The 26849-nt window shown below is 55.0% G+C and overlaps 1 long non-coding RNA gene across 3 annotated transcripts; it reads right to left on the bottom strand.

The window, feature by feature from the left end:
• Nucleotides 1-284: 284 nt before the first annotated feature.
• On the bottom strand, nt 285-25668 carry LOC103165919. Of its 3 annotated transcripts, none has more exons than XR_005659843.1 (4): nt 25291-25668; nt 23579-23763; nt 2380-2431; nt 285-634 (listed from the first exon to the last, which is right to left on the bottom strand). It is a non-coding gene; the product is annotated as an uncharacterized LOC103165919 (long non-coding RNA). The 3 variants fall into 3 exon arrangements; XR_005659842.1 differs by having other exon boundaries at nt 2380-2428; XR_005659841.1 differs by lacking the exon at nt 285-634 and adding an exon at nt 1926-1957 and having other exon boundaries at nt 2376-2428.
• Between the last annotated feature and the right edge of the window lie 1181 nt (nt 25669-26849).

The following is a 26849-nucleotide window of genomic DNA, read 5'->3' as shown; positions in this document are numbered from 1 at the left end:
AAGCGCTTACTGTGTGCAGAGCACTGCTGCGAGCGCTGGGGGAGACACAGGGTCATCGGATTGCCACACGTGAGGCTCACAGTTAATCCCCCGATATTTCCAGATGAGGTCAGTGAGGCCCAGAGAAGTGAAGTGACTCGCCCACAGTCGCACAACTGAGAAGTGGCAGAGCCGGCATTCGGACCCACGACTTCCGACTCCCGAGCCCGGACTCTTTCCACCGAGCCACGCTGCCTCTCCCCTGCTAAGCGCTTAACGAGTACCACTGCTGTAATTATCATTTCTTATGGTTAAAGAAAGTGTTTTATGCCGTTTGCTTAAGGACTGGGTTTTTGCAACTCCACGGGAGGGAAAGTCTTCCTGGAAACGGTACGGCTTACTGAGAATTGCAAAAGAAAGGTCTTCAGTTTCACCGAATTTGGCTTTCCCTGTGAGGCCGCAGTTCCGTTCTGGAATGTTCTACGATTCTTGCCGAATGAAGATCGGGGCGGCTCCACTCCGGGGGGCTTGCGTAAATTTTTGAGGGCATCTTCGATTAGGTCCCGCTCCCCGCCCTCAACTGGAGACCCTCCGATCCCGAAAACCAGGAGTTCAGTAAATTATCTCTCCGACACGTGTTTGGCGAGTGACACTGCTGGGAAACGGAAACGAACAAGCGGAAGGAGAACTGGCACATCGCTTACAAGGCTTCTGAAGTCACGGGGGTTCACGATTTCCAGAGGAAATGAAAGTCAGCCGAGGTGAATGGTTGACAAACAAAAGATAGCCGATTCTAATCAAACATGGCATCCGGTGTTTCTGCCGAATCAATCGATAAGAATGATGGCATTTGTATGTGAGGTCATGGGTTCGAATCCCGGCCCTGCCCCCTGGCGGCTGTGTGACTGTGGGCAAGTCACTTCACTTCTCTGTGCCTCAGTTACCTCATCTGGAAAACGGGGACTGTGAGCCTCGCGCGGGACCACCTGATGACCCCGCCAGCGCTTAGAACAGTGCTCTGCACGCAGTAAGCGCTCAACAAATACCAGCATCATTATTAGGTATCAAGCACTGTTTTAAGTGCTGGGGTGGATACAACCTGATCAGGTTGGACACCGTCCCCGTCCCGCCTGGGGCTCACAGTCTCAATCCCCGCTTTACAGGTGAGGTCGCCGAGGCTCAGAGAAGTTAAGTGACATGCCCGAGGTCACACAGCGGGCAAGTGCTTGACCTCCTAAGCATCCTGGACCTTCTAACTCCCGGACCCGGGCTCCATCCACCGTGCCGTGGCTCAGTGGATAAGAGCCCGGGCTTCGGAGTCAGACGTCGTGAGTCCGACTCCCGGCTCTGCCACTCGTCAGCTGGGTGACGGTGGGCGAGTCGCTTCACTTCTCTGTGCCTCAGTTCCCTCATCTGGAAAACGGGGATTAACCGTGGGCCTCACGTGGGACGACCCGATTCCCCTGTATCTCCCCCAGCGCTTAGAACGGTGCTCTGCACAGAGTCGGCGCTTAACAAATACCGACATCATTATTATCGGTGGTATTTATTGAGCACCTAACTTGGCGCAGAGCACTATCTAGGGAAAGTACAGTACAACAGAGTTGGCAGCCAGAATTCCTGCCCACGAGCACCTTATAGCCTAGAAGGGAAATTCAGGAAGAACCGGGAAGATCCAGGCTCAGCATCAATGGAACGCAAAAAAAGACTCAATCGGATTTAACTCCGAGAGCGTTCATGCGACGAAGAAGGTTTCGGGGGGCAAATTCGGGGGGGGGGGGGATGCGGCGGGTAGAACTAGCTTAGGACCCAGAGTAGTGACACTCTGATGTCAATCGATCAGTGGTATTAATTGAGCGCTTACCGTGTTGCAGAGTAACAATAATCACGGTACTTGTTAAGTGCTTACGATGGGCCAAGCACCGTCCTAAGCACCGGGGCGGATACCAGCAAATTCTCTGAGCCTCCGTCGCCTCACCTGTCAAATGGGGATGAAACCCGTGAGCCCCACGTGGGACGACCCGCTCGCCTCGTATCCCCCAGCGCTTAGAACAGAGCTTTGCCCGTGGCGAGCGCTTAACAGATACCACAATTCATTTCATTTTTCTTTTTAGTGAGTGCTCAGGAAATACGAGGGGCGGACTGACCGGCTAGAGCAACGCAAGCCAGGGGAACCAGAGCCAGGCTTGGAGCCCGCCGGTCCCAAGATCCTTGGCCGCGGGCCGCATCCCAGACCGTGCTGCTTCCTGAGGTAGCGAGAGCTGGGAGACCGGCCCCTTCTTAGCGTCCTAATTTGGAAAGTGGGATCTTGCCTTCTGATAAAGGCAGAAGTTTTCTCCATTATCTCGGTCTTCCCCGGAGCCTGTGTGATCGGGGGGGTGGGGGGGTGAACGTACTCACTGCTTCCCAGCAGATATTCCCCAATCCTCCTCCTCAGCAACGGCGGGACCTGCTAGGGAGGAATGAGAAAACGGGGAAGGTAAATAAAACGATCGAGATGGGCGGGAAGGGCCCGAGATGCTCTGAGGGGCAGGAGGAGGAGGGCTTCAGGAACCCAAAATTAAACGTCTACGAACGGTTTTCTAATGAAATCAATCTAGGAGGAAGGCGGGGCCACGGCAAAGATCACCACGGGATTGGGTCTTCACCCGATAAGTTTCATCTGTGTAAAAAATCACCCGAAGGAGTTTTCTGCCGTTGTTTAATGGTATCTGTAAGCGCATACTACGTGCCAGTCCCCGGGGTAGACACAAGATAAACAGGTAGGCCGCAGTCTCAATGCCCCGTTTACGGACGAGGTGACTGAGGCACAGAAGAGCAGGCCAGTCGCGGAGCCAGAAACAGAATCCAGGTCCTTCTGCTTCCCACGTCCGCGCTCTGTCCACTCGATCGTGCTGCTTTTCGTCGCCCCTGCAAATGTCTGCGTTATGGGGCAGAGGGTCTGATCTCTTCCTGGTGATTTATTAATAGTCCCCATTAAAATGCCACCTCCAACTCACCTGTATCTCTGGAGAATAACACAACTGAATGTCGGCTTTCCAGCTATCTGGGGGGGGGGGGGGAACGAGCTGCTCAGGGGTGATCTGGCTTTATTCATTCATTCAATAGTATTTATTGAGCGCTTACTATGTGCAGAGCACTGGACTCAGCGCTTGGAATGGACAAGTCGGCGACAGATAGAGACGGTCCCGGCCCATTGACGGGCTCACGGTCTAATCGGGGGAGACGGATGGACGAAAACATTAGCAATAAATGGAATCGAGATGGATTCCAACTGGGATTTTCACACATCGATGAACCAGTTAGCAAAGGAAAAGTCATTCGTTCATTCAGTCGTATTTATGGAGCGCTTATAAAAATGATGGTATTTCTTCGGTGCTTACTACGGGCCAGGCACTGTTCTAAACGCTGGGGCAGATACAAGGCAATCAGGTTGTCCCCCGTGGGCTCACGGTCTTTAATCCCCATTTTCCAGATGAGGGAACTGAGGCCCAGAGAAGTGAAGGGACTTGCCCGAGGTCACACAGCAGCCAGATGGAGGAGTCGACATTAGAACCCACGTCCTCTGACTCCCAGGCCCGGGCTCTTTCCTCTAAGCCGTGCTGCTTATGTGTGCAAAACACTGTACTGGGTGCTGGGGAGAGTCAGAGCCCGGGCTTTGGGGTCAGAGGTCATGGGTTCGACTCCCGGCTCTGCCCCTCGTCAGCTGTGCGACCGTGGGCGAGTCACTTCGCTTCTCTGGGCCTCATCTGTAAAATGGGGATTAACTGGGAGCCTCACGTGGGGCCACCCGATTCCCCTGCATCTCCCCCAGCACTCAGAACGGTGCTCTGCACATAGTAAGCGCTTAACGTATGCCAACATTATTATTATTATTATTTCTGCAGGCTGTGGAGCTGCGGAGGAGAGGCAGGCGCGCTTTCCTGTAACTCCCACTTGGATCCCAAAAGCATCAAAGCATTCGAAACCAACGTTTAGCTTCCCGGATGTCGGGGGAAGACGGGGTGGGGGGGAGGGGGGTTGCATGAAGGGGGGAAGTGATTCAGTCCTCCGTCGCACAGAGATTTCCACGGCGGAGGGAATCAGAAGAGTCACGCACACCCGATCCGGTAGAGAAATCCAGAATCACGACGCCGTTTCTACGTCAAGTGCGCCGGGGCGAGTTTGACCGTACCAAGTCAGCGGTCTGTGGTGGTTCCGTAGGGATCATCCGGCAATCCTCAGGTCCGTGTATTTATCAGAAAGGGCAAAGCTAAGGTTAAAAACCGAAACGAATCTTTGAACCGGCAAAATAATGCTGGTTTGATTAACGAAAGCCCCGACGGTCGACTCCAAAAGACGTTCGGCGTAAACCCAGGCCGAAACTCGAAAGTTCAGTTTTAGATAGGTATTCATTCATTCGATGGTATTTACTGAGCGCTTACTATGTGCAGAGCACTGAGCTAAGCGCTCGGAATGGACAAATCAGTAACAGAGACAGTCCCCGCCCTCTGACGGGCTCACGGTCTAGTCGGGGGAGACGGACAGACGAGAACAGTGGCAATAAATAGGGTCGAGGGGAAGAACATCCCATTAAAAAAATAGCAAATAAATAGAATCGAGGCGATGAGCATCTCATTAACAAAATAAATAGGGTGATGACGATGTACGCAGTTGAGCGGACGAGTACGGTGCCGAGGGGAGGGGACGGGAGAGGGGGAGGAGCAGACACTCCAAAAGAGGAGCTTGCTCGGGAGCATGCTAATTAATTACCCCCTATGTGATTGTCTCAATTTAGACACGGATACCATCGGCCTCAAATAATAATAATAATAATAATGTTGGTATTCGTTAAGCGCTTCCTATGTGCGGAGCACTGTTCTAAGCGCTGGGGGAGATACAGGGTCATCGGGTTGTCCCGCATGGGGCTCCCAGTTTTAATCCCCATTTTACAGATGAGGGAACTGAGGCACAGAGAAGTGAAGTGACTCGCCCACAGTCCCACAGCTGACGAGTGGCAGAGCCGGGAGTCGAACCCGCGACCTCTGACTCCTAAGCCGGTGCTCTTTCCATTGAGCCACACGGCTTCTCTGACAAGTGGCAAGGCCGGGACTCGAACCCATGACCTCTGACTCCCAAGCCCGGCCTCTCTCCACCGAGCCACGCCGAGCGAGACGGGCAGAAGGGGAGGCTCAGGCAAACCCCAGCGCTTAGTACAGTGCCTAAGACACAGCGAGCGCTTAAATACCAGCACCACCGTCGTTGTCACTCTTATTGGCATTATAATATTCTTATTGTTGTTATAGCTATTGTTATCCTTATTGTTCTCATTCTTATTGTTATTATATTCTTACCGCTATTATAATGATAGCATTAAGCGCTCGCTAGGCGCCGGGCACCGTTCCGAGCGCCGCGGTAGATGCAAGGTAGCCGGATGGGATCCTGCCCCACGTGGGGCTCACGGTCTCGACCCCCATTTTACAGATGAGGAAACCGAGGCCCAGAGAAGCAAAGCGACCCGCCCGAGGTCGCACGGCAGACAAGCGGCGGAAGCAGAATCGGAAGCCCGGCCTCTGACGCCCGGGCCCGGCCTCCTTCCGCCGAGCCGTCCTGCTCATGTGGGGTCGGAGGGGGATCGGGCTGTGACCCGTCGGTGGGCGGGGACCGTCTCTATTGCCCGTCTGTCCATTCCAAGCGCTTAGTACAGCGCTCTGCACACCGTAAGCGCTCAGTAAATACCGTTGAATGGATAAAATGGGGATGAAGACCGTGAGCCTCACGAGGGCCAACCCGATGACCCTGTATCCCCCCCCCCCCCAGCGCTTAGAACGGTGCTCTGCACCTAGTAAGCGCTCAATAAATACTACTGAATGAACGAATCGGGCGTAGCCGAAGGAATCGAGGCATCGCTCCTCCCAGGTGTGTCACTCCCGTAGCTCAGACACGCGCCGACGGCCCTTCTCGCTTCATGTACATTTACCTCGACGGATCCCGGCTCCACCCGTCTCAGAAGGAGGGGGCGCTGGGAAGATGTCGGGGGGGCCGGGGGGGGGGGGGGCGAGATAATAATAATTAACAATAATTAGGGTATCTGTTAAAGCACTTACATGGTCGGTCTCCCCGTCGTTACGACCGTAAGCCCATCGATGGGCAGGGACCGTCCCTATCCGTTGCCGACGTGTCCATTCCGAGCGCTCAGTGCGGTGCCCCGCACACAGTAAGCGCTCGATAAATACTATCGAATGAATGGACATCTCCCCCAGCGCTTAGAACGGTGCTCGGCACATAGTGAGCGCTTAACAGATACCATCACTGTAATCATTACCATAAACCAATCAGGCGACGGTACTGGAGAAGCAATGGAGAAGGAGCGCGGCTTCGTGGAAAGAGCACAGGCTCGGGCGTCAGAGGACACGGGTTCTAATCCCGGCTCCGCCACTCGGCTGCTGAGTGACCTCGGGCCCGTCGCTTCACTTCTCGGTGCCTCGGAGACCTCATCTGGAAAAGGGGGATGAGAAGCAGCGTGGCTCAGTGGAAAGAGCACGGGCTTCGGAGTCGGGGCTCACGGGTTCGAATCCCGGCTCTGCCACTCGGCGGCCGTGTGACTGCGGGCGAGTCACTTCGCTTCTCTGTGCCTCAGTTCCCTCATCCGTCAAATGGGGATGAAGACCGTGAGCCCCACGTGGGACGACCCGATTCCCCCGTGTCTACCCCCCGGCGCTCAGAACGGTGCTCGGCACGTAGTGGGCGCTTAACAGATACCAACATCGTTAACATCATTAAGCCGCGGGCCCCACGTGGGACAACCTCACGACCCCGCATCTCCCCCAGCGCTTAGGACAGCGCTCGGCACGTAGTAAGCGCTTAATAAATCCCACGATCATTATTATTATTACAGAGCACTGAACTTGGGAGGGTACAATACAACCGAATTAGCGGACGATTCCCTGCCCACATCACTGACTGCCTGACACCGACCGATCGACTGAGAGTCCAAGCAGCGGAATCCACGGATTGCCGAGTGACCTCAGACCTCGGCATCGGAGCGGTCTGAGGCAGGCCCCGGATGCACCTGGAATCAGATTTTATTTTACGCTCTTTTGCCCCGGAACCGTCGCTATCTTATCTGTTACAAGTTCCTCGAATGCCGTCCGCATCAAATATCGGGAGGCTCTTTGGCTTCGGGAGAAAAGCTTATCTCACCTCTGACAGAAAACCGAGCGGAGCGGATAGAGCAAGGGAGTCCGAGAGACCCGAGTCCTGATCCCGGCTCCGCCGCTCGTCTAGCCGGGTGACCTCGGGCAAGTCACCCCACTTCTCTGGGCCTCAGTTCCTTCATCCGGAAAATGGGGATTGAGACTGTGGACCCCACGTGGGACGGGGACCGTGGCCCACTTCATTCGCTTGCGTCTACCCCGGCGCTCAGGACGGTGCTTGACACGCAGTAAGCGCTTAATAAATAGCACCGTCCTCATCGTCGCCGTTACCTAGGTGCCCGTGACCACCCGCGGGCCACGTCAGTAAGGGGAAAGAACGGAAACCTCCCCCCCACCCCCCCAGAAGGTAGCTACCTCCTCAGGGGAACGGTGAACGCGGGAAGGGACGCTAAAATTCCAATTAGCGGAGAGTGGCAGAAACTGCCAGCCAATCTCGGTCCGGCGAGGCGGCATTCCCTGAGGGGCTTCGGAAGGTGGAAGATCTCAAAGGCCATGACAGTTTCAGGTGGGGAGAATCGTCGTCGGTGAAGGCTGCGGTTGGGCTACGCAGAAATCTGGGGGATTGAGCCCTTTGGGTGATTTTAGCCTTTTTTAGACGAGCAGAATTGCAGAGAACCCACCCATTCCAGCCCAGCCAGCCAGAGAGTTGAACCGAGAGCCTGGGAATGCGTCTACCGACTCCGTTACGTTGCGATTCTGTCCCCTCCCAAGCACCTGGTGCAAGCGTCCGCGCGCCGCGAGCGCCTAGTGAATGCGACGGGTGGGTCGATGGATCGATGGGTTGGCCAGGCCGGCTGCCCGTCCGTCGCAGCCCCGTGACGTAATAATAATAATGAGGAGGATAACGGCGTTCATTAAGCCACCGTTAAGCTTGAACTGTACTTCCCGACCACTCAGTAATAATGTCACCATGCGGCACGCCCGGTTCTAAGCGCAGGGGAGGATACAAGGTTTTCCCAGGTGGGGCCCAGAGTCTTCGCCCCCATTTTACAGATGAGGTGACTGAGGCCCGGAGAAGGGAAGTGACTTGCCCCAAGTCACGCGGCCGGGATCTGAACCCACGATCTCCGCGTCCCCGGCTCGTGCTCTTTCCACTCAGCCGCGCCGCTTCTCTGGGCCGAGCGCCGCTCTAAGCACTGGGGGAGATACGGGGTCATCGGGTCGTCCCGCGTACGGCCGACGACGGCCGAGGACGCGCCGCCTCGCCCCTCGCGGGGCCCCAGAGCCATCTGGGAGCAGCGTGGCTCAGCGGAGAGAGGCCCGGCTTGGGAGTCGGAGGTCGCGGGTCCGAATTCCGGCTCTGCCACTCGTCAGCTGTGGGACCGCGGGCGAGTCGCTTCGCTTCTCCGGGCCTCAGTTCCCTCATCCGTCAAACGGGGATGAAGACCGGGAGCCTCACGCGGGACGACCCGATGACCCTGTATCTGGCCCAGCGCTTAGACCGGCGCTCTGCACGGAGTGAGCGCTCAATGAGCACCAACGTTGAGAGGCGGCGTGGCTCGGTGGAAAGAGCCCGGCCTTGGGAGTCGGACGGCGTGGGTTCTAATCCCGGCTCCGCCGTCTGTCGGCACGTCTCCGGGCGAGTCACCTCACTTCTCCGGGCCTCAGTGACGTCACGTGGGAAACGGGGATGAAGACGGCGAGCCCCACGTGGGACGAACTCATCGCCTTGCATCCTCCCCAGCGCTTAGAACCGTGCTCGGCACGCAGTGAGCGCTTAACAGATGCCGTCGTCATTACTATCGATGTCGGGTGTGTGACCGTGGGCACGTCGCTTCACTTCTCTGGGCCTCGGTTACCCCATCTGTAAAATGGGGATGAAGACCGTGAGCCTCACGCGGGCCGACCCGACGACCCCGTATCTCCCCCAGCGCTTAGAACGGTGCCCTGCGCACAGTAAGCGCTTAACGGATGCCGACGTTGTTATTATCATTGCCCCCCCCCCCCCGTGGGGCTCCCCGTTTTTAATCCCCATCTTTCCAGATGAGGGAACTGAGGCCCAGAGAAGTGACTGGCCCAAGGTCACCCAGCGGACAAGTGGCGGAACCCACGCCCTCCGACTCCCAGGCCCGGGCCCCTTCCACTGAGCCACGCCGCTTCTCCGCCGTCCCCCAGGAGGAGAATAACCGCCGCCGAACATCCTCTGGCCCGCTATTTCCAGCTCGGGGGTTGGCATCGATCCGGAGGCCCTATATCAGTATCCCTCCTCGCCAGCTCTTCTTTATTTAGAAGCCGCGTGGCTCAGTGGAACGAGCCCGGGCTTGGGAGTCGGAGGTCCCGGGTTCGAATCCCGGCTCCGCCACTCGGCAGCTGTGGGACCGTGGGCGAGTCGCTTCACTGGGCCTCAGCTCCCTCATCTGGAACATGGGGATGAAGACCGTGAGCCTCACGCGGGCCCACCCGACGACCCCGTATCTCCCCCAGCGCTTAGAACGGTGGTCCGCACACAGCGAGCGCTTAACAGATACCAACATCATTAAGCCAACTGAGCTTGAGCCGGGGGGCTTCCAGAAGGCGCTGCCAGTCAGACAGCCTCTCCGGTCGGGGGGACCCCCGACCCGAGGAAGGCCTGCTCTCCCGACAAGCAGCGACCAGGAGGCTCCCCCACCTTCAGACCGTGGCTCTTCGGGACCCCAGAGGAGTCGCCGGCTCTGCCGCTTGTCTGCTGGGCGACCTCGGCCGGGTCGCTCAACCTCTCTGGGTCTCAGTTTCCTCACCTGTCGCACGGGGTCGTGCCGGCCTGTCCCCCCGCTCGGGGCCGCGCCCGGAGAGTTTCCGGTCCTCCGCCGGTCTGACTACGGGAGGGGGGGTCAGGCGGAGGCCTGGCCATTCCATTCCTAGCTCGGGCGGTGGCTGGCGAGGGGCGGGCCACCCGCTCCAAGTCAAAATTCACCCGCGCCGGGCAGCGGCGGCACGGGAGGGTCGAGGGCGGAGACTCGGGTTTACCGCGCGGAAGAAGGGCGGTGGTAAACCAATTCTGGATTTTTCACCATGAAAACTCTCCGGATCCACCACCGGAACGACTGCGGACGGAGGCGGGGCGTTCTGGGAGAGACGATAATAATAATGTCGTCGGTATTTAAGCGCTCGCTAGGCGCAGAGCACCGTTCTAAGCGCTGGGGGAGATACAGGGTCATCGGGTCGTCCCGCGTGAGGCTCACGGTTAATCCCCATCTTACGGACGAGGGAACTGAGGCACAGAGGAGTGAAGTGACTCGCCCACAGCCCCCCAGCTGACGAGTGGCAGAGCCGGGAGTCGAACCCGTGACGTCTGACTCCGAAGCCCAGGCTCTTTTCCACTGAGCCAGAATCAGGGCGATGTACATCTCATTAACAAAACAAATAGGGTGATGAAGATATATACAGTTGAGCGGACGGGTACGGTGCCGAGGGGATGGGATCGAGCGCACAGCCGCCTTCCCCCCCCCAGTCAGTCTGGGCGAGGCGAAGAGTAGGGTAAGTAAAGCCCACATTCCTTCCTCTATTATTATTATTATTATTATTATCGCTAATATATGGCATTTGTTAAGCACTTACCGGGTGCCGTTCTAAACGCCCGGGGGGGACACGAGCAAGTCGGGTCGGACACGGTCCCTGTCCCGCGTGGGGCTCGTGGTTTTCATCGCCATTGGACAGATGAGCCCGTCAAACGGCAGGGACCGTCTCTATCTGTTGCCGACTTGTTCATCCCAAGCGCTTAGTACAGTGCTCTGCACATAGTAAGCGCTCAATAAATACTACTGAATGAAAGATGAGGTAACCGAGGCACGGAGAAGTGAAGCAGAGAAGCGGAGGAACCAAAACGAAAATCCACCACGCCCTGCCGGGAGTTGTTCAGCGGAAAGGGCGGTGGCCAGAAAAAAATGGATGCGTGCTATCTGTCTTTAAGGGACAGAGGTAGTGGCTTCAGAGCCACCCCCGCTGGTAGACGTCGCCGGAGGCCGTCAGTCGGTCAGTCAGTCGGATTTACTGAGCGCCCACTGTGTGCAGAGCGCTGTACTGAGTGCTCGGGGGGGTACGGTATTATCATAGAACGGACACATTCCCTGCCCACCGTCGGCTTACGGTCTAGACGGGGAGACGGACGTTAATATAACTGAATAAAATGACAGATGTGTGCATGAGCGCCGTGTGTCTGGGAGCGGGGGATGAATAAAGGGGGCAGGTCAGGGTGACGCCGGAGGGCGTGAGGGAGGAGGAGAGGAGGGCTTAGTCGGGGAAGGCCTCTGGGCCTTCAGTAAGGCTTCAAATAATAATGACGCTGCCATCCGTTAAGCGCTTACTATGTGCGGAGCACTGTTCTAGGCGCTGGGGGAGATGCAGGGGAATCGGGTCGTCCCACCAGAGGCTCACGGTCTTAATCCCCATTTTACAGATGAGGTAAGTGGGGCACAGAGAAGTGAAGTGACTTGCCCTCAGTCACACGGCTGACGGTGGGGGGGGGGGGAGTGCGAGTGACTGTCTGTCGGATAGGAGGAGGGAGAGTACTCCAGGCCAGAGGCAGGACGCTCATTAATTCATCAACTCATTCCACTGTATCCGCTGAGCACTTCCTGTGGGCAGAGCACCGTGCTAAGCATTTGGAGAGTACGCAACGGAACAGTCGACGGACACAGGTTTACGGTCTAGAGGGGGAGGCAGACGGTAATAGTCATAAATACGTGACAGAAACGTCCCCGAGGGCCGTGGGGCCGGGAGGGGGGATGAATAAAGGGAGCGGGTCAGGGTGACGCAGCAGGGAGTGGGAGAAGAGGCAAGGAGGGCTCAGTCGGGGAGGGCCTCTCGGAGGAGGCGGGCTTTGCGGGGCGGGGGAGAGGAACTGTCTGTCGGATTCGAGGAGGGAGGGTGTGAGGGCGTTCCAGGCCAGAGGGAGGATGCGGGCGAGGAGCCGGTGGCGACGCGAGCAAGACTGTAAACTCCCTGTACACCGAAAGCTCCTCGTGGGCAGGGATCGCCTCCCCCAACTCTTTCCCAAGTGCCGAAGTCCTCTAGACTGTAAGCTCCTTGTCGGCAGGGAACGTGTCCCCCAACCCTGTTTCGTTACACTCTCCCGAGCGCTTAGGGCGGGGCTCTGCGAACCGTAAGCTCATTCGGTGGAATCTACCGAGCGCTTACCGTGCGCGGAGCACTGTCCTAAGCGCTCGGGAGAGGACGACGTGACAGTGAACGGACGCATTCCCCGTCCACCAGGAGCTTACCGTCTCAGGAGGGGCAGTTTTACGAGAAGCAGCACAGCCTGGTGGAGAGAGCGCGGGTCTGGGGGTCGGAGGGCGCGGGGTCTAATCCCCGCTCCGCCACGTGTCTGCTGTGCGACCTCGGGTGGGTCACTTAACTTCTCCGGGCCTCGGGTACCTCCTCTGTAAAATGTCGATAATAATAATAACGATGACGGGGTCCGTTAAGCGCTTACTACGGGCCGAGCGCCGCTCTGAGCGCTGGGATCGGGTCGTCCCGCACGGGGTTCGCAGTCTCAATTCCCCTTTTACAGACGAGGTCACTGAGGCACAGAGGAGAGTAGTGACTTGCCCACGGTCACACAGCAGACAACTGGCGGAGCCAGGATCAGAACCCACGCCCTCCGACTCCCAAACCCGTGCTCTTTCCACTAAGCCTCGCTGTGAGCTCCATGAGGGACGTGGACCGAGTCCAACCCGGTGTTTAGAACGGCGCTTGGCGCGTAGTAAGTGCTTACAAGATACCGCGGTCAAAGGCCCCGAGTACCCGCGGCGGGATTGGGGATGAGGCGGACCGTACCTCAGAATGCAAGATAGAAGTGCTCAATCGACACCACCGATCGATTGATTCGCAGTGAAGTAAGACGGCCTCCGTCACAAACTTGCTTCAGGAAAGACGGCGGAGCGCCGACTGCGGCGCGGCTCGGTGGAAAGAGCCCGGGCTTGGGAGTCAGAGGTCACGGGTTCGACTCCCGGCTCCGCCACTTGTCAGCTGGGTGACCGTGGGCCAGTCGCTTCACTTCTCTGGGCCTCAGTGACCTCATCTGTCAAACTGGGGCGAAGACCGCGAGCCTGACGTGGGCCAACCTGATGACCCTGGATCTCCCCCAGCGCTCAGAACAGTGCTCTGCACTTAGTAAGCGCTTAACGAATACGAATACCAAAACGAGATTCCCTTGTCTCAGGACTTTCACAAACCTTACCCCGCTACGCCGGTGAGCCGATCTATTTCAGCCTGAGGACTTTACCCTCCCCCTGGTCCCGCAGATGGAGGTCACTGGAACTTTCTCTTTGCAGAGCCAACCACGTGCTCATCTTTTCTTTGAGGAGAGTGGGAGAGAAAAGGGAAAAGATGGGAGAGGGACACCCGGCGATGGGCAGGGATTGTCTCCATCTGTTGCCGAACTGTCCATTCCGAGCGCTTAGTACGGTGCCCTGCACATAGTAAGCGCTCAATAAATACTGTTGAATGAATGAATACACTAAAAAGGATGCTGTGGAGCTTGCTGAGGGGAAAAGTGTTTATTTTCCTCCAAGGAACACCTTCAACGCGTATTCGGCTTTGCAGGACCCGTTAAAAAGGTGCACGCCTGGTGAGAAAATAATAATAATGATGGTATTCAAGTGCTTCCTATGTGCCAGCCGCTATACTAAGCTCCGGGGTGGATGAGAGCAAATCGGGTTGGACACACGCTTAGGACTCAGAGTCTTATTCCCCATTTTACAGAAAAGAAGCGGCAGAGCCGGGATTAGAACCCATGACCTCCTGACTCCCCTGCGCTCTATCCACGCTGCTTCCCACCGGAGGGGTAGATCGGGTCCACGGGAATGGGGTTAGGGCTCGCTTTCTCTCCAATTTTAGTAGTCCACGGTGGGAAGTCAGGTGGGAGTCGAAATCAATCCGTGGAGGATGGCAAACGGCAGAGCTTCGAGAATCCTGCTGCGCGTCTGTAGAAAACCTTGTCTAATTAAGGGCTGCCGGTGATTCCAGAGAATTGGTCAATAATAGGAGGGTGCTGCTATCGGTATGTGTTTGCTCGAGTAAGCTGAGCTCCCGATCGAAAAGCATTCACAAGGCATTCCACGGCCAAACCGAAAACCTTCCTTAAACCTTGAATCTCCTCTCAGACCTTTCTTAGCCAAGAAGAGTGAAGGTTACGGGGACATAAAAAAGCTCAGGGAGCTTCAGGTCCCGGAATCACGCCTCTCCAACCCCAACACCCTCTACAGAGGACGCAGAGGAGCGGCGTGGCCTAGTGTGTTGAGCCTGGGAGTCAGAAGGACCTGGGTTCTAATCCCCGTTCCCCCCTTGGGCAAAGTCATCTCACTACTCTGTGCCTCAGTGAAGTGTAAAATGGGGACTGAGACTGCGAACTCCATAATGATAACGCTGGTATTTGTTAAGCGCTTACTAGGTGCCGAGCACTGTTCTAAGCGCCGGGGTAGATACGGGGTCATCAGGTTGTCCCACATGAGGGAGAGGGACTGTGTCCAACCGGATTTCCTTCTGTGAACCTCTGGGACAGAGTAAGTTCTTCACAAATGTCATTATTATCGTTGCAGAGCGAGGGGAGAAAGTGGAATTTTAAGTCCCGGTACATTTCGGTTGTAAAAGCTGGGAGCAACTCGGAAAGCCGTCCAAACTCCGACTGGGCTAGGATTTGAAATCTGGAGATTGGAACCACGATTCCTTAGTGCCCGGTTCAGTCAGGGCTGGGACAGATGATATCGGGGATTATTCGTTCCCCTCTCCCAGCCCCACGGCACTCACGTACGTATCTATCCGTAATCGATTTATTTATATTACTATCTATCTCCCCTCCTAGACCGTAAGCTTGCTGTGGGCAGGGAATGTGCCAATTACATAGACTGTACTCTCTCAAGTGCTCAGGACAGTGTTTGGCACACAGTAGTCGGGAGAAGCAGCGTGGCTCAGTGGAAAGAGCCTGGGCTTCGGAGTCAGAGGTCATGAGTTCGACTCCCGGCTCTGCCACTTGTCAGCTGCGTGACTGCGGGCGAGTCACTTCGCTTGTCTGTGCCTCAGCTCCCTCATCTGTAAAATGGGGATTAAAAGCGTGTGAGCCCCACGTGGGACAACCTGATCGCCCCGAATCTCCCCCAGCGCTTAGAACAGTGCTCGGCACCTAGTGAGCGCTTAACGAATACCAACGTCACTATTGCTCGGAAAATTCGATCGATCGAATTTGGCTCGGCGGTCTTCTTTTGAGGAGGCTTAATCACTGTATTAATACGAGTAAATAAATAAATTACAGATGGGTGCCTAAGTCCTGTTTACACTCTAGATTGTAAACTCGTTGTGGCCAGGGACTATGACTGTTTATTGTTGTATTGTACTCTCCCAAGCGCTTAGTACAGTTCTCTGCACACGGTAAGCACTCAATAAGTAAAACCGAATCGAATAAAAGGAGCGAGTCGGGGTGACACAGAAGGGCGTGGGAGAAAAGGAAAGGAGGGCTTAGTCAGGGAAGACCTCTTGGAGGAGATGGGCCTTCAATAAGGCTTGGAAGAGGAAGCGCTGGGGTAGATTCGGGATAATCAGGTCAGCAGAGTCCCTATCCCACACAGTCTTAATCCTCACTTTACAGGTGAGGAACTGAGGCACAGAGGAAGGGAAATGACCTACCCAAGGTCACCGAGCAGAGATTAGAATTAGAGAGCCGCCTCATACTTGCAACCTGCGGCCCCCATGCCCAATCTCCTACTGGCCTTCTCTCTCCTTCCCTCGCCCGTCTGCCCTTTCGGGAGTGGCCAGGCAAGGCCAGAGCAGCTTCAACCCGTCTGGTGATTTTCAGAGCCTTATTTTTCATCTTCCCTCCTGCTGCACCCTACAGGAAAACCCAACAGATTTTTCTATGCCTTCCAAAACAAAAGAAAATCCTCAAAACGTTTCCCGCACCAAATATCCTATTTTTGGCTCTTCGAGTTTGACTAGCATCGGTCAGTTCGATCAGTCGTATTTATGGAGTGCTTCCTGGGTGAAGAGCACCGTACTAAGCCCTTGGGAGGGTACAGAGTGGCTCAGTGGAAAGAGCCCGGGCTTGGGAGTCAGAGGACGTGGGTTCCAATCCCGCCTCTGCCACGTGTCTGCTGTGCGATCCTGGGTGTGTCACTCCACTTCTCTGTTCCCTCGTCTGGAGAGTGGGGATTACGCCTGTGAGCCCCACGCGGGACAACCTGATGACCTTGTATCTCCCCCAGCGCTTAGAACAGAGGTTGGCGCACGGTAAGCGCTTGACATTATCATTATTCGTTCTATTTATTGCCATTGTTCTCGTCTCCCCCGATTAGACTGTAAGCCCGTCAAAGGATTTGTCCATTCCAAGCGCTTAGTACACTGCTCTGCACATAGTAAGCGCTCAATAAATACTATCGAATGAATGAATGAATGAATGATTATTATTATCACAATATAAAGAGTTGGTAGACGCGTTCCCCGCCCACAGCGAATTTACGGTCTAAAGGAGGGAGGCAGACATTAAGGAAAATAAATCACAGATCTGTACAAAACCACAGAAGCACTGGGAAACGCTCACCCTTCCGCATCTGCAAATGCAAGAAAATATGGGAGGCCAGCATGCGCTGCCGATTTCATCTCCCCTCCTCTGTTTCCCGGTTAAAAATAGCCTACCAGCTGACAGCAAGCCCCAGAGATCACAGTCGGCCCCATTGTTTTCACACAGTCCTCTTGGGAACAAGATAACCCGTCACCCAGCTAGAGGCCTGCCGGGACTGGAATCCCAGTGTCTTGTTGATCCCGTGATTTCTCACCAAACAGAAGGAAGAAAACTGCAAAGAAATTCAGCCTTCGGATAAATCCCTCCAATTCCCGTCTCACAAAGATCCGCAAAGATACGAACGGGTCTCAAGACAAGACAGAAGTAGTCCGCTCGCTCAAATCACCATAGCCACGGCGCTTCCAACGAATTACTTATTCCTCCTTGGAAGTTTCAAAACAAAATCCCCCAGGGTCAAAAAGAAACTTTCCACCGTAAAACCCCGGGAGCCTCCCAGCTGATCAATTCCTCTCAAATTCACTTTCTGTTTACAGAATCTCATCCCAGTCGTTCGGGCTACGGCCAGGTTGTTTACGGAAAGATACGTTTACAGAAAAATAGAAGAGTTCTTAGCCATTTAGTTTATCCAGTGGGGATGAAGCAACCGTGCCCATCTTAAAGAGCTACTCTTCGGCACGTCGCGGGGAGGAGGGAACCGTCGTCTCACGGCAGAATGATCTCATCTGAAGTCCGGCCCTGAACGTGAGACGTGGCGTGGATCTTTCATGAAGGAATCGGTTTCCAAAATGAGATGGTGGAAATTCGAGAGCCATTTACATTCAACTTGCCATACGATCTCACGCGGTAAAATGCGGAGCTGCTGGCAAGCCGAGGCAGGATAAAGGCAGTCGGCTAGGGTATTTTTTCAGACCCCGCGATCTCCCATCTGAAGCCGGTAAGGAGCTAAGACCTGCGAATCGGTTCTAATTATTTTCTTGCAGTCAAATCCTCCTCAACCATTATTTGGGTGCTAGGTTTACGCTTAAGGCGCAAGTAAGAACTCATGGCACAAGAAATGGCTCGCTTGGATGAAATTCTGCCCACTTCCCCTCCACACCCTCCAACCCACCACACCCTCCCACGCTGATCTCATCTGCGTTACCCACTGCACCATCCCTAACCTCATAAACCCAGAAATCCCATTCTTCCCAACCTTCTAACCTCCCTTCTCCCTCCCTCCCCGCCTCCCTCTAAAACAGTTCTCCCCACCCAGAGACCTCTGATCTCTAAGACCTCCCTTTTCCAATTACCCCAGGCCACCCTGGGCCAACCCACCTCCTCTTGATGCCCTCAGTCGGGTCCGTTGCCCCCCGCCCCTCCGTCCCCCCAGCCCCCCGGTCCCAAATCGCCTCCACGGGACCCTCCCCCCCCCCCCCCCCCCCGCTTACGCGGAGGGACTCGGGGGAAAGAGCCCGGGCTTCGGAGTCGGAGGTCATGGGTCCGACTCCCGGCTCTGCCACTCGTCAGCTGTGTGACCGTGGGCGAGTCACTTCACTTCTCTAGGCCTGGGTTCCCTCATCTGTAAAACGGGGATTGAAAGCGTGTGAGCCCCACGTGGGACAACCTGATCACCCCGTATCTCCCCCAGCGCTTAGAACAGTGCTCGGCGCCTAGTGAGCGCTTAACAAATACCAACATTATTAAGTTGTGGGCAGACCTCCGGGCCGGGCCCACTCTGACCACTTCAAATTAATCCTGACTTGCCACGACTCTGGACTTTCCCCTGCTCAGCCCACTCTACTAACCTCCCTCCTGCTCTCATCGACTACTCCGGACTTCTGACTCCCTCATCCGCTCATTCATTCAATCGTATTTACTGAGTGCTCCCTGTGTGCCGAGCACTGTACTGAGCACTTAAACTGATTCATTCGGTCAACAGTATTTATTGAGCGCTTACTATGTGCGGGGCACTGTACTAAGCGCGTGGAATGAACAAGTCGGCAACGGATAGAGACGGTCCCTGCCGTTCGACGGGCTCACGGTCTAATCGGGGGAGACGGACGGAAGAGTCAGGCCACTGGTTAAAGGGATGCGGGAGGGAGAAAAAAAAAACCGCTAAAAAGTACAAAAGCACGTTACTGGTGTCTTTGGTAAACTGGGCCGTAGCTCTGCGTTAAAAAAAATAATAATCTAAAACCCCCCAAAGGATTCTCTTGAGCTATGCCAAGACAAGACTTGACACAACCTGAAGCTATGAAGATTTTCATCCTGGGCTCTCCACCTTCCACGCTCCTTCGGGGATTGTTTCCCAGCTGGGGGACACCTAGATTACTGGGGACAATCACCGGCACCATCCCGAGACAATATTTTAACCCCCGGAGTCATCTGTAAAATGGGGATTAAGACCGTGAACCCCACGTGGGACAACCTGATTACCCTGTATCTCCCCCAGTACGCGCTTTACAAATACCAGCATGATTATTATGATTATTGAGGATGATGATGATTCATTCATTCGTTCAATAGCATTTATTGAGCGCTTACCTCTGCGCAGAGCACTGTACTAAGCGCTTGGAATGTGCAAATCGGTAACAGATAGGGACAGTCCCTGCCCTCTGAGGGGCTCACGGTCTAATCGGGGGAGACGGACTGACGAGAACGATGGCGATAAATAGAATCGAGGGGATGAACATCTCATTAAAACAACAGAATCAGTGACGCTAAGTAAATCCCTTCGTTTCCTTCCCGCTCAGTCGATCAGTCGATCGATGGTATTTACTGAGTGCTCACTATGTGCAGAGCACTGGGCTAAGGGTTTGGGAGAGTACAATCCGTCAGAATTAGCGGAGTGGTTCCCGGCCCAAAACAAGCTTACAGCCTAGCTTTCGGTCTCTCCCCTCCTTTCAGGGAAGGCACGAAACGGAGAGCTCCACGCCGGGTCCGCGGCGACGCTGCGGGTCCCGTCCCTCGTCCGCTCGGCTGGACTGCGTTGGGCCCGCCCGTCCTCCCGCTCCACACGTTCCTAGCCACGATGGCTCCACCCGCCTCCGCTCTCGACCCTTTCTCCCCTTGGACGTTTTCCTCCTGCTGCTCGCTCTTCCGTTCCGCCGGGTGCCGTTCCTCAGGCAGCCCGGCCAACACGCGGGGCACAAAACAGCTGCTCTGTCAGCGACAGAAATCACCCCACCCTACTCCCGGAGGTACGTCTGGGCCCTTCGCCGCCCCACAGCTCATTGCACCTCGAACCCGGAGGCCTTCTGCCATATCGGGAGAAGCCGGAAACTCGCTCAGGGGACGGAGAGGGGTAGACGTGGAGGGGAGGCGGGCGAGAGGGATGGGAACGCTCACGCGGGACGTGTTTTCTCACGGGCCGTCCGTACGGCAGCGATCCCCAGCGGTAGGGCTCCGGCTGGCAGCTCCACGCGGCCGCTGGGCCGCAGAGCTGAGCGGGCCGGGGCCGGCCGGGGCCTGCAGGAGGCGAGGCGGGCCTCCGATTTCGAGCTCGCGGGGTTCTGTGCCTCCCCTGAGGACGCAAACCACTCTCCTTTTTCGCGAAACAAACCGAAAGGCATTTAGTTCTAGAGAAGCAATCCATCGGTGGTATTTATTGAGTGCCTACTGAGGGTACGGCGCTGGGCTACGTAACTGGGAAGGTACAATACCACAGATCTGAGAGAAGCAGCGTGGCTCAGTGGAAAGAGCACGGGCTTTGGAGTCAGAGGTCACGGGTTCGAATCCCGGCCCGGCCGCTTGTCAGCTGGGGGACTTGGGGCGAGTCACTTAACTTCTCGGCGCCTCCGTTACCTCATCTGTAAAATGGGGATTAAGACCGTGAGCCCCACGTGGGACAACCCGCTTCCCCTGTGTCTACCCCAGCGCTTAGAACAGTGCTTGGCACACGCTAGGCGCTTAACAAATACCAACGTTATTATTATTACGCGAGGGTAACTCAAAAGGCCGAATACTCGTTTGGGGCTCATAACCCTTAGGTTCTTTTGCAGAGTAATTGACCTAAAGACTCAATATTCACTTCATCCAGGAACTCAGTTTTTCCATCTTTAAAACGGGACCGACTATTTTTTTTTTTTCAGTTTCGAGAAATCCTGGAACAACATTTACGTAAAACGCAGTTAAAGAGTTCCTTGGGGTAATTTTTTGTTAAATGAATTTCTTTAAACTCGATGGAAAAATCGATGGCATTTATTAAATGCTTACTATGGGCAGAGCACTGTAATAAGCGCTTGGGAGAGTAGAGTGCAATGGAGCTGGCAGACACGATCTCTGCTCTCAGGAATAATAATGCTGTTGGCATTTATTAAGCGCTTACTATGTACACAGCACTGTTCTAAGCCCTGGGGGAGATACAGGGTAATAATAATGTAATAATGTCGGTATCTGTTAAGCGCTTACTATGTGCAGAGCACTGTTCTAAGCGCTGGGGTGGACACAGGGGAATCAGGTTGTCCCACGTGAGGCTCACAGTCTTCATCCCCATCGTACAGATGAGGGAACTGAGGCCCAGCGAAGTGACTCGCCCACAGTCTCACAGCCAACAAGTGGCAGAGCCGGGATTCGAACCCATGACCTCTGACTCCCAAGCCCGGGCTCTTTCCACCGAGCCACGCTGCTCACGGCCTAGCGGGCCCCTGCCACGGCAAGGAGCCGGCTGCTTTGCCCAAGTTACGGAGGCGGGCTTTGGGTCCTGAGGTTGATTCCTCAACCCCTTTCCAAACCTCCCCTCAGCATCGCTTGGTGGATGGGGCACAGGCCCGGGAATCGGAAGGACTTGAGTTCTAATCCCGGCTCCGCCGCCTGTCGGCCGTGTGACCTCGGGCAAGTCACTTCACTTCCCGGGGCCTCGGTTCCCTCATCTGGAAAACGGAGATGGAGACTGCGAGCCCCACGTGGGACAGGGACCGTGTCCAACCCGGTTAACTTGTACCTACCCCAGGCCCTAGAACAGTGCTTGGCACATAGCGAGCCCTTAGCGAGTACCGTAATTCTTACTATTAGAAGTGGATGTTGCACTGGGGGGGTGGGCTGCCCTGAGCCGGGTCTAGCTCTGATTCCTCTCCAGGCTGCCTGAACGCCAACGCCTTCTTGTCCCTGGAGACGACTCACGCGGGCAGAGAAACGCTGTCCACGTATTTGCCTTTAACGGTATCTGTTAAGCGCTCACTATGTGCCAGGCGCTGGGCTAAACCAGTGGGGTGGATACAAGCTAATGGGTCGGACGCAGTCCGTGTCCCACATGGGGCTCACGGTCTTAATCCCCATTTCCCAGATGAGGTAAGTGAAGGGGTGGATCCCATTAAGTCAGTCGATCAATCAAATGACATTTACTGAGGATTTAGTGCACAGAGCACAAGAGAGTTGGTAAACATGATCCCTGCCCACAAGGAACTTACCATTCAGTAATCTTAGACTGTGAACCCCACCTGGGGCGGGGACTGTGTCCGATCGGATTATCTTGTATCTATCCCAGTGCTTAGTCCAGTGCCAGGCACATAGTAAGTGCTTAACAAGTAAAGGAAAGGAAAAGAGGAAAGGGGAAAGGGCGAGGGTAAGTAAGCCCCTGGCCTTAGGGGGGGCACACTGAATATAATCCTTGAGACCCACCGATTTATTTTCATGAGCCTGACGCACCCGCCATTGGGATATTTTTTGAACATGAAGCCGAAATGAGCACAGTGTTTGGGTTTTTTTTTTTGGTATTTAAGTGCTTACTATGTGCAAAGCACTGTTCTAAGCACTGGGGGGGGGATACAAGGTGATCAGGTTGTCCCTCGTGGGTAATCAGGTTGTCCCACGTGAGGCTCACAGTCTGCATCCCGTCGCTGGGGCCCGAAGAAGTTAAGTGACTTGCCCACAGTCACGCAGCTGACGAGTGGCGGAGCCGGGATTAGAACCCGTGACCTCTGACTCCCAAGCCCGGGCTCTTTCCACTGAGCCACGCTGGTAATGTTGATATTTGTTAAGGGCTTACTCTGTGCACAGCACTGTTCTAAGCGCTGGGGGAGAAACAGGGTCATCAGGTTGACCCTCGTGAGGCTCACAGTCTTCATCCCCATTTTACAGAGGAGGGAACTGAGGTCCAGAGAAGTGAAGGGACTTGCCCACAGTCACACAGCAGCACAGTGGATTCGAACCCACGACCTCTGACTCCCAAGCCCGGGCTCTTTCCACTGAGCCGCGCTAACCCTCATTCAAGGAATCTAATTTTAAAACCTTACCCCTTTTAGGAGAGAACCCTTCTCCTTGGCCCCTGCTCGCCATTTTGTGCCCGAAGGTGCAGCCCACCGTCCCTGGGAAAGAGCAGCCGGACCAATTTAAACTAAGAAATGGAAAGCTATTGGACGGATCGCACTTCAGAGAATCCCCAGCTGCATTTTTTTGGGGGGGGTTAAACGTTTACTCTGTGTCACGCCCTGTTCTAAGCGTTGGGGTAGGTACAAATTAACCAGATTGGATTTAGTTCTCTGCCCCACCGAGGGCTCACAATGGAATCTCCCCCGATTAGACCGTAAACCCGTCAGAGGGCGGGGACTGTCTCTCTCCGTCGCCGATCTGTCCATTCCAAGCGCTTAGTACGGTGCTCTGCACAGAGTAAGCGCTCGATAAATACTATCGAATGAACAGGTATTGGACCTCCATTTTACAGGTAAGGAAATTGAGGCACTGAGAGGTTAAGCGACTTGCCCGAGGTCACTCAACCACAAAGGGCAGAGCCAGGATTAGGCCCTAAATCTTCTGACTCTTAGGCCACGCTGCTTCTCTAAGGAATATTTTCCTCATTCGCCACCCGGGCACATACACGGCTCCTATTCCTCTGACTCACCGATCCTGCCCCAAGCGCAAGACTAGAACTGAACCGCGCAGAAATGTCTGGAAACGCCTTCTCGCTTAGTCACTCAACCCTAGAGCAAATACTCACGTGGACAAAACATATTCCACCAGCCCCACCTCTCCGCCTTTAGCTGCTCCTCTTCTTCTTCCAGTTCTCTCCCCACAGCTGGAGCTGCTCTCTCTCGCGTTCACGTTGGGGAGATTTCTCCCCCCCCTTTGCTTCTCTGCCTTGATTTCCTGCTGCACTCCCTCATTTCTCTAGGTATCTTCTTCCTAGGGAAAAAAAAAAAAGAGAGTGGAATTTGGGCGAGAGGGGAATGAGGAAAGTGTGGGGGGAAGAAACCACTCAAAATAGAACTAAAAAATATTTATATTCCCACAGTACAGTGCCGGGCACATAATAAGTGCTTAACGAGGAAAGGAAAATGTTCCCACCTTGATTTACTAATTAGCCCCAACTGAGGGAAGGAAACAGAGGCAGATTATTAGAGAAAAGGCCAAGTGTAGATGACTCCAAGCCCCAAAGGACCGGTGGAGCTGAACTCTCCTACTGCAAGCGGCAGAGCTCTTGCCCTTTCAGAATTTTTCCCTATTTACATCGCCTCCCACCCGGGAGTATTTGGGAGGCGAGCCTCATTTGCTTCTACAGAAAGAGAAATTTAGGACCTCCTTCCTCTCTTATTCATTCAGTAGTATTTATCGAGCACTTACTATGTGCAGAACACTGGACTAAGCGCTTGGAATGTACATTTCGGCAACAGACAGAGACAATCCCTGCCCACTGACGGGCTCGCCGTCTCTCTTAGCAACCGCACACGCTGCGAGAAAGCAGCAGGGATTGGCACGCAGCAAGTGGTAAACGCCACGGCGGCTTACATCAGGGTTAAATTAAATATGCCAAAGCGTCTGGGCTCAGACGGGCATCAGACTGTATGAAAAGTCTTGGGTGAGGGCGATTATAATAATGTTGGGATTTGTTAAGCGCTTACTACGTGCTGAGCACCGTTCTAAGCGCTGGGGTAGATACAGGGTCATCAGGTTGTCCCACGTGGGGCTCGCAGTTGTTTTTTAACCCCCATTTTTACAGATGAGGTAACTGAGGCCCAGAGAAGTGAAGTGACTTGCCCAACATCACACAGCAGACACGTGGCGGAGCCGGGATTAAGACCCACGACCTCCGACTCCCAAGCCCGGGCTCTTTGCACTGAGCCACGCTGCACCCTCAAGCCGAAAGAGCCTGGCCTTCGGAGTCAGAGGTCATGAGTTCGACTCCCGGCTCTGCCACTCGTCAGCTGTGTGACTGTGGGCGAGTCGGTTCACTTCTCTGTGCCTCAGTTCCCTCATCTGTAAAATGGGGATTAACTGTGAGCCTCACGTGGGACGACCCGATTACCCTGTATCTACCTCAGCGCTTAGAACAGTGCTCTGCACATAGTCAGCGCTTAACAAATACCGACCTTATAACCCATTATTCTTCTCTTATAAATCACCCTCAGCACCCAGAAGCTTCCTTATACAAAGTGGGTGCTCAGAAACCTTTGATGAGAATAAAAATGAGATTAGCAGAGTACCCCAAGCCCCCGGGGGTTATCTGCTTTGGGAACACAAAGCCATCCAATGAGATTTTATTTTCTCCCAACACTCTCTAAACTGGATGGCGAAAAATTAAATCTTCTACCCCAGATCCCTGTTCCTTTTATTCATTCATTCCTTCAATCGTATCGATTGAGCGCTTACTGTGGGCAGAGCGCTGTACTGAGCACTTGGAAAGTGCCATTCGGCGACAGAGACGATTCCTACCCGACAACAGGCTCACAGTCCAGTCTTCTTCACACTAGAAGATGCGATTCCGATGGTGAGATTCGCCTGCGGATACGTGTGTATTTCTTGAAAAGCCCAGGGCGGGATCCACAGTCCCGACCTCCTAGGGTGCTCATGAAGACGGAACCTTGGGTCCTGTGCCCCTCGTACCCTTCGGTGGCCCTCGGTGCCCTCGCAAATGCCAGGCAAGGAAACGCCCGTGGACGCCATCCCTCTTCCACCGGGCGGGGCCGCCCAACTGGGGGGGACTCGTTGGATGGCACTCATTTAGGGGTCACCCTGCTTCAGGGGTCCCCCTATTTTTTTTAATGGTCGTTGTTGAGCGCTTACTACGTGCCATAAGCAGTGGGGTAGATACGAGTTCATCGGATTGGACCCACTCCCTTCCCCACATGGGGCTCACGGTCTCACTTCCCCTTTAGTGAGTTAGCACAGACTTGGCAAACTCCTCTGCCCACCGTGTAAACTGGGATCTAAAAAAATAAAATAAAAGGAAATCCAGCCACACGACCTAAATGGTGAGAGAGAGAACGATGCTGAAAAATAGAGGTTACTTAGGAAAGCCTCTGAAGTGTTCGCAATCTGGAGATAACTTGTGTGGCTTTTTTAAAATGGTAACTATGAAGGCTCGACTACATGCCGGGCACTGGACTAGGCACCGGTACGAGGCGATCAAGTTGGACCCAGTCCACGTCCCGCACGGGCCTCACAGTCTTAATCCCCCTTTTTCCGGATGAGGTAACCGAGGCCCAGAGAAGCGAAGCGTCTTGCCCGAGTTCACGCAGCAGATGAGTGGCGGAGCCAGGGTTAGAACCCAGGTCCTTCCGACTCCCAGCCCCGCGCCCTATCCGTTGGGCCAAACCGCTTCTCACTACTGTGTTCTGAGCCGACCCCTGTGAGGGAACGTCCAGCCGACGCGACCTTGGGCGGATAGAACAGGGCACGGTTCCGGAAGAGAAGCGGAAGCGACGGACGCGGTGAGGGTGAAAGTGTGCCATCTCCTGAACACGGGACTCTGTAAGAATACACCCCTCGCGCCACAGGAGAACTGGGAGGAAGAGCCCGGCCCAACCGGACCTGACTTCTCATTTGCGGCTCGAGGAAGTGGAGCCTCACCAACCCTCCTGCATCAGTGGCTGATTCGTTGGCAAGGAGCATGTCTGGACCGTTGTTCAGTTTTACTGGACTACTGCATCAGCCTCCCTTCTGATCTCCCATCCTCCTGTCTCTTCCCCACTTCAAGCTATACTTCATTCTACCGCCTTCTGCAGAAACACTCTGGGCCTGTCACTCCCCTCCTCAAAAGGCTCCAGTGGTTGCCTATCGACCTCCGCACGAAGCAAAAACTCCTCACTCTGGGCTTCGAGGCTGTCCGTCCCCTTGCCCCCTCCTACCCCTCCTCCCTTCTCTCTTTCCACTGCCCACCTCCTCGCCGGCCCCCGTCCTCGCCCATCCCGCCGTCGACCCCCGGGCCGCGTCCTCCCGCGGTCCCGGAAGGCCCTCCCTCCTCCCCTCCGCCGAACTCACTCTCTTCCCCT

Source organism: Ornithorhynchus anatinus, chromosome 3, assembly GCF_004115215.2.
Source record: "Ornithorhynchus anatinus isolate Pmale09 chromosome 3, mOrnAna1.pri.v4, whole genome shotgun sequence".
In the NCBI taxonomy this organism is placed as follows: domain Eukaryota; kingdom Metazoa; phylum Chordata; class Mammalia; order Monotremata; family Ornithorhynchidae; genus Ornithorhynchus; species Ornithorhynchus anatinus.
This window is presented reverse-complemented; position numbering and strand designations above follow the sequence as displayed.